Here is a 13,453-nt window from a genome sequence, read left to right on the forward strand (position 1 = left end):
TGGCAAAGCTATGCAAGTTGATGAACTCGATGTGGAAGAGTAAGTCACTCTAGTGTATACAGCCAGGAACTCCTTTCCCCTCTGTTTGGGCTTTTCCCTTGCAATAGGCCACTTTGTTTTTGTATTTGCCTGGGTACCCTTTTGGAGAGGGGAATAATTGTTGGACTTTTACCCAATTTGATAATCAGTTCATTTGTATTTGTCTGTCAGTTGTCTTTGTGGGCCCCTGGCTTATATATTTTAAAACATGGGAAAGCTCCAAAGCTTTACCAGTTTTTCTGGGACTTCAGCTGGTTATATATTATGACCATTTTTGTGCACATTTAAAGACTAATTGGCAAATTACAGTAAGAAAAAGTCAAAGCTCAAATGGTTAACCTGCAACGACAGAGTTAAGTAGGGACTTCTAAAGCTCTCTGTTTTTTTCCTTTTCTGCCTGCTTTGAATTGGTTGTTATTAACCTACTGGTGTTGAGATAAAACTCACTGTTTGTCTACCTGTGTCTGATTAAGACAAGCACCCTTTTCATCAGGTTTGACTTCCAGGTTGTCTAAATGGGTTTCCCATAAGGAGAAGCAATCACACTGCAGATGGTCTTTCCTTGCCTCTTTGTAATTGACCTATAAAACATATTTTATGGTTTATTGAGATAATTCCTGTTTTTCTTACTAAGTTTTTGATTCCTTAGGAAAACTGAGACTTAAAAGAATTAAGGTTTTTACATCCATGTAACTTTCTGTATTGCTTTTAAAGTCCTTGTGGTGTTAAGTTATAGGGCTTTGACTACTGGGTCTGAAAAGTCACTGACTCCTGCTAAATCTTGAACATTGACACCAGTCAAAGCCTTGTCTTCAGACTGGGGAGAGGGTGACAATCAAAATGAATTGCTTTTCTGAGACACGGGGCCAAAAATTAAAACTATTTAATCCCTCTAGGCCCAGGCACTATCATGGAAGAGGTGAGTGTATGAGATTATAGGGGCTGATTTTGAGGGATAAGATTAGTTCAGAGTTTCTCTATAAATTAAACATTAATATCAAAAGCACGCTGATGCAAGGCCACTGTCTGAGCACTGTGTTGGAATAACAAGGTTTCTGTAGGACACTGATCTGCTCTTTAACAAAAAATTGTAAAAGGTTATAAAAGGTTTATGGAGATCTTACCTTATGGTCAAACTGATTGAAATTAGATAGATTTGTTTATAAGGTTTATTAAAAGTATCTTTAACATTAATAATGCACTATACGAAGGTAAAATTTGGTCTTCTCCTTTGAGCAAAAATTTTGTGTAATATTAATAAGATAATAAAAGATTTTTGTTTACCATGTGAGTAAACCACAGGAAAAAGAGGGAAGACAGAGAGAGAGACAGATTTAGTTGGCCTCATGCTATCTTTATTAGGTCTTATGATTGGGAACTTTATTAGGTCTTATGATTGGGAACTGAGTCTCATCTCTGTCAAAGAGTAAAGGCCTTTGCTTTTCAAAATCTTTAAATTATCACTTTGGCTAAATGAGTGACAATTATTTCACAGTGACCTGTGATCTCAAGTATTTTATTTTATTAATTTATTCTTTTAGACAGCATCTCACTCTGTTACCCAGGCTGGAGTCCAGTGACATGAACATGGCTCACTGCAGTCTTTATCTCCTGGGCTCAAGCAATCCTTTTACCTCAACCGAGTAGCTGTATACTCATGCCCAGCTAATTTTTTATTTTTTTTTGTAGAGATGGGGTCTTGCCATGTTGCCCAGGCTGATCTCAAGTGTTTTAAAGCTTCGATATTTATTAAATTTTCCAAAATTAAATTTCAAATTCTCAACTCAGCCTTTTAACCCTCAACTAATTTTTTAGCTATTAAGTCCCCTGGAGGCCCAAGAGAGACCTATTAGGCTTAATTAGTATATTAAAATTATATAGGAAGCATTGTCAAATATGAAATGGTATTTAACTTTCTTTGGGTTATATTTATTGATGTATAAATGAATTATTAACATGTGTTCCAAAATTGTATGCAATTCCTAAAATTCTTACATGTCTTAGCATGTGTTATCAGTAATAATTATGATTTTTATGTTGAATTGTTATATGCTACAAAAATAGCCAAATTTCTGAAACAAGTCATCCTCCTTGCCCCAACACCTTGTCTCTCAATTTATTGACTGTTGTGCAGTAAGCAGTATGAGCTTTAGACTCAGCTGCAGTATCAGAGAGACTTGCCACTCTGGGAAAAAATTCCCCTGTTTACATGCCTTGGGCCCTTTCAGCGAGTATTTAGAGGGGAGATTCAGAAGTCTAGGCTAAAACCCAATTTTACCTGCAAATGTTCTGCTTGTCTATCACTCCAAAAAATAACACTCAAAATTCAGTGGTGTGAAACAACCACAATCATTTATTATTATCCCTCAGGATTCTGGTGATTGACTGGGCTCAGCTAGGTGGTTCCCACTTCGAGTGTGTCACTTGGCTACCATGAGACAGAGATTGTACTGGAGTGGTCTTGAAGGCTTCCTTATTCATATGTCTGGCACTGGGACTGGGAAAATTCAGACTGCTGGGGGATGAAACAGCCAAAGCTCCTCGACTCTTTCTTTATTTTCATGGGGTCTATTTACATGATCTCTGCAACATGGTGGTTTCAGGGCTGCTGCACTTATATACTCCAAAGGCACATGTTCTGAGCAAGAGAGCTAAATGATACCCAGAGCTAGGTGGCCAGGTCACCTTTTAAGACTCAGTTCTGAAAGTCACATAGCATTACTTTGGTTGTGCAGTCACAGAAACCCATATGAGAAACCTACATGGGTTCAAGGGGAAAGAACTTAGATGCCACGTCTTGACTGAGGTGGGGCAGGGTTTTTGGAAGAGCTCGTGAGTTGATCATGTTGTTGCTGAAATTCTGAAAAACGCAATCTCCAGCAGGAAGTTTAATGCAATTTGTTGAATTAAAAATGATTGTGTACCATCAATAGTAATACTTATTGACACATACTCTATGCAAGTATCTAACTCATAGAACCGTATGAGGGTTAACTGATTCACACTGTATATGTAAAGCACCTAGAACACTAACTGGCACATAGTAAGTGCACATAGTAAATAAATGTTAGCTGTACTCTATAGTTAAGAAAAAATAGAAGTAGTAACTATAATATTAATTAATTACCCTTCCCCATCATTCAATTCTCAGTTGTTAATTCTGCTATTGCTTTTTTAAGAAAAAACTTTATTGGCTTATGTCCTTGTTTAAGTGCTTTCACTGTCTAAAAGCTTCTTACAAAAAGGTATATGGGAGTTAAATATTTTGAAATTGTATGTGTCTGAAATATATTTACCCCCACATTTCACTGCTAATTTGTATGGGTATAAGAATCTATGTTAGAAATAATTTTCTCTCAGCATTTTATTTACTTGTTTAATTTCTTTAGATACACAGTCTCACTCTATCACTCAGGCTTGAGTGCAGTGGTGCCATCTTGTCTCTCTGAAACCTTCGCTTTCCAGGTTCAAGTGATTCTCATGCCTGAGTCTCCTGAGTAGCTGGGATTACAGGTGCCTATCATCACACCTGACTAATTTTTGTATTTTTTAGATTAGAGATGGTGTTTTACCTTGTTGGCCAGGCTGGTCTTGACCTCCTGTCCTCAGGTGATCCACTCACCTTGGCCTCCCAGAGTGCTGGGATTACAGGTGTAAGCCACTGCACCCGGCCTACTCTCAGTATTTTAAAGACATTATTCCATTGTCTTTCAGTTTCATGCATTGCTACTGAGAAATCAGATGCCATTCTGATTCTGGATCCTTTATGTGAAACCTCATTTCCTCCTGGGCACTTGAAAGATCTTCCTTATGTCCTCAGTCTCTGAAGTTTTGTCACCATGTGCCTTGGTGTGGTTCTGGTTTTGTCCATTGCACTCTGTTCAGTGAGCACTTTCAGTGTGGAACCTCATGCTCTTTAGTTCACAAAATATATAATTGAATTATTTAATTCATTTCCGCCCCCGTTTCCCAGATGTCCAGGGCTGGCTTTCTAATCTTCTTAACCTTCCTTATTTCTTTCCCTTCTCTTTATCTTTTGTCTATGCACTCAAGGATATTTTCCAACTTTATCTTCTTAACATTCTACTGAGTTTTCATTTTTGCTATCATATTTTTAATTTAAAAGAGCTGTGTTTGGTTCTATGAGTGTTCCTTTTTTTAGATTATTTATTTATTTACTTATTGAGACAGTGTCTCACTATGTCACCCAGGCTATACTGCAATGGCTATTCACAGGTGTGATCATAGCACACTACACCCTCAAACTCCTGGGCTCAAGTGATCCTCCAGCCTCAGTCTATGAAGTAGGAGGGACTACAGGCTCATGTCATCGCTCCCAGCTTTACTATTTTATTTGATCTTTCCGAGAGAAGATCAATGATAGATTTCTCAAAGTTTTCTTCTCCCCATATACTCTTTTTCTTCCTTGTCGCTTTTTTCCTGTTAGCATGTTTTGGGTTATATCTTTAACGTCAGATCCTTCCCTTATATTGTGATGACCTTCGGCTGCCTGCTCTTATTTAAGTGTGCCAGATTTAGCCACAAAAAGAATAAAAAAGACAAGACATCTGGTTAAATTTGAATTTTAGATAAACAATGAATAATTTTTAGTATACGTATGTCTCATGCAATATTTTGGACATACTTATAGTTCATGACTATTTTCTATTTCAGTAAAACGTTACTTGTTGTTTAACTGAAAATCAGATTTAACTAAGTGTCCTGTATTTTATCTGGCAACCCTAAGAGTGAGATCTACAAAGCTGCCTGGAAGCCCTGAGTGCATGTGTAAGTGGGTGGGGCTTGATAAGGGTGAGTTTCCCCACAGGTTGCTCCAGTTTCATTGCATAAATAATTACATTTTTTCTGGTCTTGCCTCTTAGATTCCCCAGAGAAGAGTATTCCAAACTCCCCATCCTAGTGAGTTTGATCCTGGCTGCCAGAGTTCTAGGAGCCAAGTGGGAAGAATACCAAGCAGCTCAGTAGACATCATCTTAGGTTTCATATGGCTCTTCAATTTCAGTACAGTAGCCCTAGTCTTGTGTTAATCTCATGGCCTTGATGAAAGATGTCTGCAAATTCTTTGCATCCTCCCACCCCTCCCTACTCAGGGATGGAGCCTAATACCCTTCTCTTGAATCTAGGCTGGCTTCGGTGACTGGCAGGACCTACAGAATGCAACAGAAATAATGTTCGACAGCTTCCAAGCCTGCGTAATAGGTAGTCTTGTAACTTCTGCCTGGATGTCTTGGAGTATCCTTTCTGGAAACCCCGAGACTCCATGAAGGAAATCTGACTACCCTGAGACTGCCATGTGAAGAGGGCATGTGTAGATGCTCTGGTTGACAGTGCCAATTGAGACCAACCTTCCAGCTCTCCTTATCATGATACCTAATATGTGAGTTCTGCAGACTGGCCCATCTGCCAGCTGGATAACACCAAGTGACCTTTGTTGATGTCACATGGAACAGAAGAACTGCTCAGTTCAAATTCAGACCCATAAAATCATGAGATAGAATGGTCATTGTTTTAAGTCACCTTCAAGTTTTGGGGTTTTTTTTTAGGCAGCCTTAGGTAACCAGAACACCTTGACTACATCTAGTGTCCACATTCCAGAGAGCCTCCGCATGATTCTTCAGAGAACATGCTTCCAATCATCCACCCTCATGGAAGAGGAGCAGTGGCCGCTATGCAGTGTTGGGGATGCTGACTGCTTGTATAGACTCACAAGAAATCATCCTGGGTTTAGTCTCACCTACACACCCACTTTTAGACACACCCAGTGCGGCAAACTCTCTTATCCCAAGAAATCCTACTGTCATGTTGCTTCTTGGATTTCCCTACTCCTGGTTTGGAAGTTGGCTTTTTCAGGCCTGCTAAGTCAGTTGTCACCTGTCCACGTGCTTTCCAGGTTTCAAACTTTTATTATTTTTCCCTCTCTTGTTCCCTTGTCCTTGTGAGATTTTTAATTTTTTTATTTAAAAAAGTGGGGGTTTTTTTTGTTTGTTTTTGGAGACAGGGTCTCACTCTGTCACCCAGGCTGGAGTGCAGAGGCACAGCTCACTGCAGCCTCAAACCCCTGGGCTCATGTGATTTTCCTGCCTCAGCCTCCCTAGTGGCTGGGACTAAAGGCGTGTGTCACCAGGCTTGACTACTTTTTTTTTTAAAGAGACATTGTGGATGGGGGAGAGAGTCTCATCATGTTGCCCGGGCTGGTCTTGAACTCCTGACTTCGAGCCATCCTCCCACCGTGGCCTCCCAATGTGCTGGTATTACAGGCGTGAACCACAGCACCCAGCCCTATCTTTAATTTAAAGGCTCCTTGGAGTTGAATTTTGACAATTACATTAATTTTTAAAATACTCTTAGATCAGGTTTCCTGAAAACAGAGCCTGAGCCTGGGATTCTTATGCAAGTGCTGTAGGGAGGGTATTCTTGAGGGAAGCCTCTGAGTAAGTGAGGGAAATAGGATAGACCAGAGGGAGAAGCAGAGCAAAGACATGGTTTCTGATGAAATTTAGCCTCAGTCTAATCCCATGAGAGCTGGGCATACGAGGGGTGCCACAGATTTATTCCTGGCCTTTTGTACTCCATAAAAGTTAGGCTCTGGCTGTGGCTTCCCCAGCCTCGTGTGAGTGCAGATGTCGGCAAAAGAGAGCAGTGAGGGGGCAGTGAGCTGGGCTGGATGCACCCACTTAGTAAAGGTTATTCAAGTGGGTGCCAACAGCATCTGTTTCATTCCTAACCTTTATTTTTTTCGTGTAGCCTAATTTTTTCTTTTAGAGACAGGGTTTCACCATGTAGCACAGGCTGGGCTCCCGAACTCCTGGCCTCAAGCAACCACCTGGGCCTCCCAAAGTGTTGGGATTACAGGCGTGAGCCACCGCACCTGGCCTAATCGTTGCTTCTGAGAGATGCATTGTCACTCTCATCTTTCTGAGGAAATGAATTATCTGCATTTCATTTTTTCCTACTGTTTGCCCTTTAATTTTTTGTTTTGTTTTGTTTTTGTTTTTGTTTTCAGACAAGGTCTCACTCTGTGGCCCAGGCTGGAGTGCAGTGGTGCAGTCATAACTCACTGCAACATTGAATTCCTGGGCTTAGAGCCACCCTCCTGCCTCAGCCTCCCGAGTAGAGTAGCTGGGACTACAGGCGCCACTACAGTGACCGGCTAATTATTTTACTTATGTTTTCTTTTCTTTCTTCTTTCTTTCTTTCTTTCCTTTCTTTCTTTTTTCTTTTTTGAGACAGTGTCTTGCTCTGTCACCCAGGATGAAGTGCAGTGGCACAATCTTGGCTCACTGCGGCCTCTCCACCTCCTGGGCTTGGGTGTTTTTCCCACCTCAACCTACTGAATAGCTGGGACTACAGGCTGACGCCACCACACCCGGCTAATTTGTTGTTGTTGTTGTTGTTTTGAGACGGGGTTTCACCACGTTGACCAAGCTGGTCTCGAACTCCAGGGCCCAAGCGATTCACCTGCCCTGGCCTCCCAAAGTGCTGGGATTACAGGTGTGAGCCATCGTGCCCAGCCTTAATTTTTAAATTATCATATGCAGATAGAGGAAGAACCAGTTTTAGAATCCAAATCAGTCTGATCCTAAAACCCGTGCTCTAAACCATATTAAACCACCTTTTAAAATTACATCTTAATGAAATAATTTAATGTCACCTCTCCAGCTTTAAGGGTGCCAGTAACCACTTAGATTTTGATGTGTTGGATAGAAAACACTCCCCAAACGGGCTACTCTCGTTTTTGTTTTTGTTTTTAATTGAATTTGCCTGTAGACTCAACGGATTCATTCTGCAAGCATTCACTACGTGCGGGTATCGGTGCTGGGCATGGGTGCAAGACGACCTAGCCCTAGCTGGTGGTTTCAAGAGGCCATGTCCAGCAGGGGAAGCAGATATGGACACACAAAACTATTACAAGGGGTGAGCGCCGCGCCAAGCCGAACCAGGAGCTACGAACAGTGTCTAAACCTCAATCACTCACGGGAGTAGAGAGAAAGATCCGGGGCTGCTCCTAACTCCTACTCCAAAGATTTCCTGGCCTGCTGGGCGCACAGAGGAGGTGAAAGTGTGGAACTGCTGGAAACTTTCGGGAATGTGTGTTTTCATGTGAAAGAGGGAAATTAATGTGCCCTTCAGATTTCACTTTCTACTTTTCTGGCCACGGGCTGGGACGCAGCGTGCCGCTGAGAGAGAAGCGGTTTCCCGAGGTGGGGGGAAGCGCGGATTCGCGGCGGGACTCGGGCTCGGCGCGGCGCTGGGCGTGGCCGGCGCAAGGAGGAGCTGGCGAGGTGCCCCGGGCTCGGCCCCCCGAGGGTATGGGGCGCCCGGGAAACCGGGACCCAGAGAGCCCAACTGCTCCCACCCTGAGGCGTCAGGAGCGGCGCTGGCGGGACAGAGGGAACCGTCCGATTCCGGTAGGGGGTCGAGGCCGGGGACTGGGCGGGCCTGGGGCGCGGGCACAAGCGGAGGGCGGACCCGCTGGGGGTCGAGGCCCGCCCCTCGCAGGGCTCCAGGCGCGGCTGTCCCTGCCCGGGGCCCCAGGTACGCTTCACCTAGAGAGGGATTTTCCGGTCTCGTGGGCAGAGGAACAACCAGGAACTCGAGCTCAGTCTCCACCCCAAAGTGGGGCGGATCCGTCCAGGATAAGACCAGCTGTCTACCCTGAGCAGGGTGTGACCTCCGCAGCCGCATTGGAGGAGCGCAGCCTGGTCTCGGTACGAGGGATAAAGGGGCTCTGGGCCGGGGCTCCTGGGCTCGGGGAAGGGGATGGGCGGCCCGGGAGCATCTCGCGGGGATGCCCGGCTCCGCGCCGCGCCCGAGACGGGGTGCCTGTCGCCGGTTTGCGGGCCAGCCCAGGCCGCCACAGGGAGGAGGGAGCCAGCGGGCCCGGGACTCGCTCTGGGTGGGCGAGAGGGAGGCGAGCGCGGCGCTTAACCACCGGCACCATCCAGGACATCCAGGGCCGCTTACACAGCTCAGGACGCGGTTCAGAGACCACAGCAGTTATTTATTCAGTACAAGTGCTGCGCCTGGGCATGAAAAAGAAAGGACCGAGATCATCTTGCTTGTAGCTAACTCTATCTAACACCTCTTATAGTTTACTTTTTAATTCTTTCTTTCCTCCGTTTAAGAAACTTACTCCTTTCTCCTAGATCCTTACCACTTTCTAACCTTATCATGTGTCTAATGCCCTCAGCACAGTGCCCGGCACATCAGAGTCTGATTATTATCAGGCCCATGACTTGAGTTGGCCAATGGCACAGTCTCACAATACCAGCTTGAGACTTTGGGTACAAAGAGGATTGCTTCTCAACGATTTGCCAGCTGAAGTGCCCCCTGCCCCGCCGGGTCGATGCCAGTCTTCTGAGCTGATAGAGCATAGTGGGCCCTGCATAACTCGTGCTTTTCATGGAATTGGGCATCTGCTCCCTCCCGCTGACAGTGGGAAGGATGGATAGGGTGTCCTCCAAGTTATCCATTCCCCTGCCCACCAGCCCAGGACACCCCACAACTCCCTTCCATTCGCTACTGTTTGCCCTTTAATTGTTTGTTTTGTTTTGTTTTGAGACAAGGTCTCACTCCTGTAGCCCAGGCTGGATGGAGTGCAGTGGCTCGATCACAGATCACTGCAACCTCTGCCTCCCAGGCTCAGGTGTTTCACCCACCTCAACCTCCTGAGTAGCTGGGACTACAGGCTGACCTCCTACTTATAGTCTTATCTATTCAGGAGATAACTGGTGACTCTATTGATAACCAAACTCTAGCTTTTTTTTTTTTTTTTTTTTTCCTGAGATAGAGTCTTGCTCTGTAGCCCAGGCTGGAGTGTAGTGGTGTGATCTCTGCTCACTGCAACATCTGCCTTCTGGGTTCAAGAGATTCTCCTGCCTCAGCCTCCCAAGTAGCTGAGACTATGGGTGTGGGCACCACCATGTCTGGCTAATTTTTATATTTTTATTAGAGAAGGGGTCAGGCTGGTCTTGAACTCCTGGCCTCAGGTGATCCACCCACCTCTGCCTCCCAAAATGCTGGAACTATAGGCATGAGCCACCGTGCCCAGTGGCCAAACCCTAGCTTTTTAGTTGCCAGGGGATTCTCAGACACAGGTGGAAGAGCAAATAGGAAAAGAAGTGGACAGGAATAAGAAAATGAATAACCCCAGCCACTCAAGAGCTGCTGACTCCCCAAAGCCCTATCAGGCCAAGGCCATCCTCATTCTGCTCAGGTCAGATTTCTGTTGATTGGGGATATACACACAAGTACACCCCCACCCCCACCCACACATAGACAGGCACAGACACACAACTACTGGATCAAGGGCTTCTGTGAATTTTCTTCCTAGATGTTCTTCCATTTGGTTAGGGATAATTTTTCTCTGCAAGCAATTTAGAGAGCAACCCACACAGCCAAGCCATGTACCACTCCAGCCCTCAGTGTTTAAAGGGTAAGCCTCCTTGTCATCCTCAGGCTCATGTCCAGTGGCACATTTCTTTGTTTATATCCAGCCACTCATTTGTTTTCCTGAGCTCACTTATTATCTGCTTGGAGACTAAGCCCACTTTTCTCCAAGGGAGATCAAGATGAGTGGCAGGCACTGGGGATGGTGGGCAGTGTGCCAGGGAGTACTTGAAGCTCCAGAATAAACAAGGGAGCGGGGGAAGCCTGGGCAACATCGCAAGACCCCGTCTCTACAAAAAGTTTAAAAATTAGCTGGGCATGGTGACGCCCACCTGTAGTCTCAGCTACTTGGGACGCTGGGGAGGGAGGATCAAGCCTTGAGCCCAGGAGTTCAAGACTGCAGTGAGTTATGATCACACCACTGCACTCCAGCCTCGGTGACAGAGTGAGAGACCCTGTCTCAAAAACAAACAAACAAACAAGCAGACAAACAACAAGAGGAGGAGATTTTCATTGGGTGTCAATTTTACCCAAATATTTGAGATCAAAAACACTTTTTATACTAAAACAATCACAGATATATTTTGAAGTAGAATCCAAAAATTATATACCTTTTAAATGTAAAACAAGAAACCTCGAAAATGTTTTGCTTGGGATTTGGGCTGCAGTTTGGTTCAAACCTAGCCCTTGGGGGTTTGTTTTCACTGCAATTAGGGCTACTTACGGAGACAGTTTGATAGACACTGCAATGTCCTCCCTGGAGCAACTTTGAATAACACTCATCCTAGGCTGTCTTATCTAATCTTCACTTCAACCTGCAATGGGGTTATTAACATTGGTTTACAGCTGAGGATCCCAAGGTTCCATGTCATGGTCTTTGGTCAAGTTCAGACCACTTGTGAACTGAAGCTTAAATCCAGCTGCCAGGATACCAAAGCCTGTTCTCCGCCCTACCATGACTCATCAGTGCTTGGTTCGTAGTGATTTGGAATTGTAGCTTTGTAGATTGTTAACTAAATCTTGAACAAATGTTTCCTTTTCTTACTTTCTTTTTGTCAAGCTGATGTGAAATGAGGTTGAATGAACTAGAACTGTTTCAACTGGAAAGGAACCACACCTGTCCTCCCAGCTACTTGGGCGGCTGAGGCGGGAGGATCCCTTGAGCCCAGTAGTTTGAGACTGCAGTGAGCTCTGGTTGTACCACTGCACTGCAGCCTGGGTGATAAAGTGAGATCCTATCCCTAAATAAAAAGAGAATAAAAGAAGTTTGTGGTGAGTGTGGGGGTGCATGCTAGCCAGCAGCCCCAAGTGCTAGAGGTGTTTGACATGTGGACAGGGTAATAAACTCACTCTTTGAGGTGTTTGGCAGAGCTGGGTGGTGGGCTCTGGTCGAATTTGAGGAAATGGCTTTTAAAACCCATAGGCTGGGCAGGCCTTGATGTTGGCGAGAGCTCTCAAACCAGAGGTGTCTAGGCAGAGGTTCACAGACCTTTTCTGATGGAGCTGGGAAGGGTTAGCAGGTTAATCTCAGATAACTTCTAAAGCTATAGTTACCAAACTTCAGAGTGCATCAAAATCACCCAGGAAGCTTGTACAACATGCAGATTCTGCTTATTAAAGCAGCTCTCTGGATGATTGTGATTTGGGTCTCACTTTAAGAAACTATGCTTTATTTTTATTTATTTATTTATTTATTTATTTTTGAGACAAAGTCTCTCTCTGTCACCCAGACTAGAGTACAGTGGTACAATCTGAGCTCATTGCAAACTCTGCCTCCTGGGTTCAAGTGATTCTCCTGCCTCAGCCTCTTGAGTACCTGGGACTACAGACACGTGCCACCACACCCAGCTAATTTTTCTGTTTTTTGTAGAGATGGGGTTTCACTATGTTGGCCAGACTGGTCTCGATCTCCTGACCTCAGGCTATCTGCTCACTTCAGCCTCCCAAAGTTCTGGGATTACAACTGTGAGCCACCATGGCTGGCTGAGAAACTATGCTTTAGAAACACTTATATGAATATGTGCATACTTTGTAAACGGAATAAAACATTAATAAAAACATATCGCCTTCTAAAGGAAACTTAGGTTTTGGTCATTATGTACAAACTCTTGATAATGTGGTAAATGCTAAAAACTTCTCTTTTTATTTTTATTTATTTATTTTTTTAAAGAGACGGGGTTTCACCATGTTGGCCAAGCTGGTCTCGAACTCCTGGCCTCAAGTGATCCACTCACCTCGGCCTCCCAAAGTGCTGGGATTACAGGCGTGAGCCACCATGCCTGGCCAAAACCTTCCCTTCTCAAGGATAGTTCTTATTTTTTGAGATAGAATCTTGCTCTGTCATCCAGGCTGGAGTGCAGTGGTGTGATCTTGGCTTACTGCAACCTCCGCCTCCTGGTGATTCTCCTGCCTCAGCCTCCTTAGTAGCTGGGATTACAGGTACACACCACCATGCCCAGCTAATTTTTGTATTTTTAGTGGAGACGGGGTTTCACCATGTTTGCCAGACTGGTCTCGAACTCCTGACCTTGTGATCTGCCTGCCTCGGCCTCCCAAAGTGCTGGGATTACAGGATTGAGCCAAGGATATCCCAGCCAAGGATAGTTCTTTATTATACCAATAACATCTCCCTTGTGATTTGATTAACAGGTTTCCCCCCCTCCAAACTTACCACATAGTCTTACAGTGCTAACACCTCTGGACCAATATGGAGCTCCAACTAATAGTTTTTTTGTTTGTTGTTTAACTTAATTGAACTGAGATGGATTACTACATTAGTTCCCTGAGGAATTTAGGATTTCTATCTAAGGCCTGTTGTTGGTTTTATTGGGAGTAATTTATTAATGTTTGGTTTTGTTTGAACTGGACTAAGAGTTTTTACTATGGAAACCTGAACCACCACCTTTGGAGAATTCTTTTTAAAGTTTCGAGTTGTTTGAGGTCGGTAAATTACCTTACTGCTTCTTGGTCCACCACTGCTTGACATAAAAAAGCATAGTGAATG

General features: G+C 44.4%; 1 protein-coding gene across 3 annotated transcripts in view; it reads left to right on the forward strand.

The window, feature by feature from the left end:
- Positions 1 to 8,444: 8,444 nt before the first annotated feature.
- ANXA4 (annexin A4) overlaps positions 8,445 to 13,453 on the forward strand; it is a 78,995-nt gene continuing 73,986 nt past the window's right edge. For 2 of the 3 annotated variants that reach the window (XM_064364206.1, XM_012433952.3), the window contains exon 1: positions 8,665 to 8,768. The gene's annotated coding sequence lies outside the window, so the exon portion shown is untranslated. Of the gene's footprint in view, positions 8,469 to 8,664; positions 8,769 to 13,453 lie in introns of those variants that run through there. The other variant, XM_021671065.2, reaches the window with a different exon arrangement.

This window comes from Aotus nancymaae, unplaced genomic scaffold (genome assembly GCF_030222135.1).
Source record: "Aotus nancymaae isolate 86718 unplaced genomic scaffold, 86718_ANA_hifiasm-v0.15.2.pri h1tg000057l, whole genome shotgun sequence".
Lineage (NCBI taxonomy): Eukaryota > Metazoa > Chordata > Mammalia > Primates > Aotidae > Aotus > Aotus nancymaae.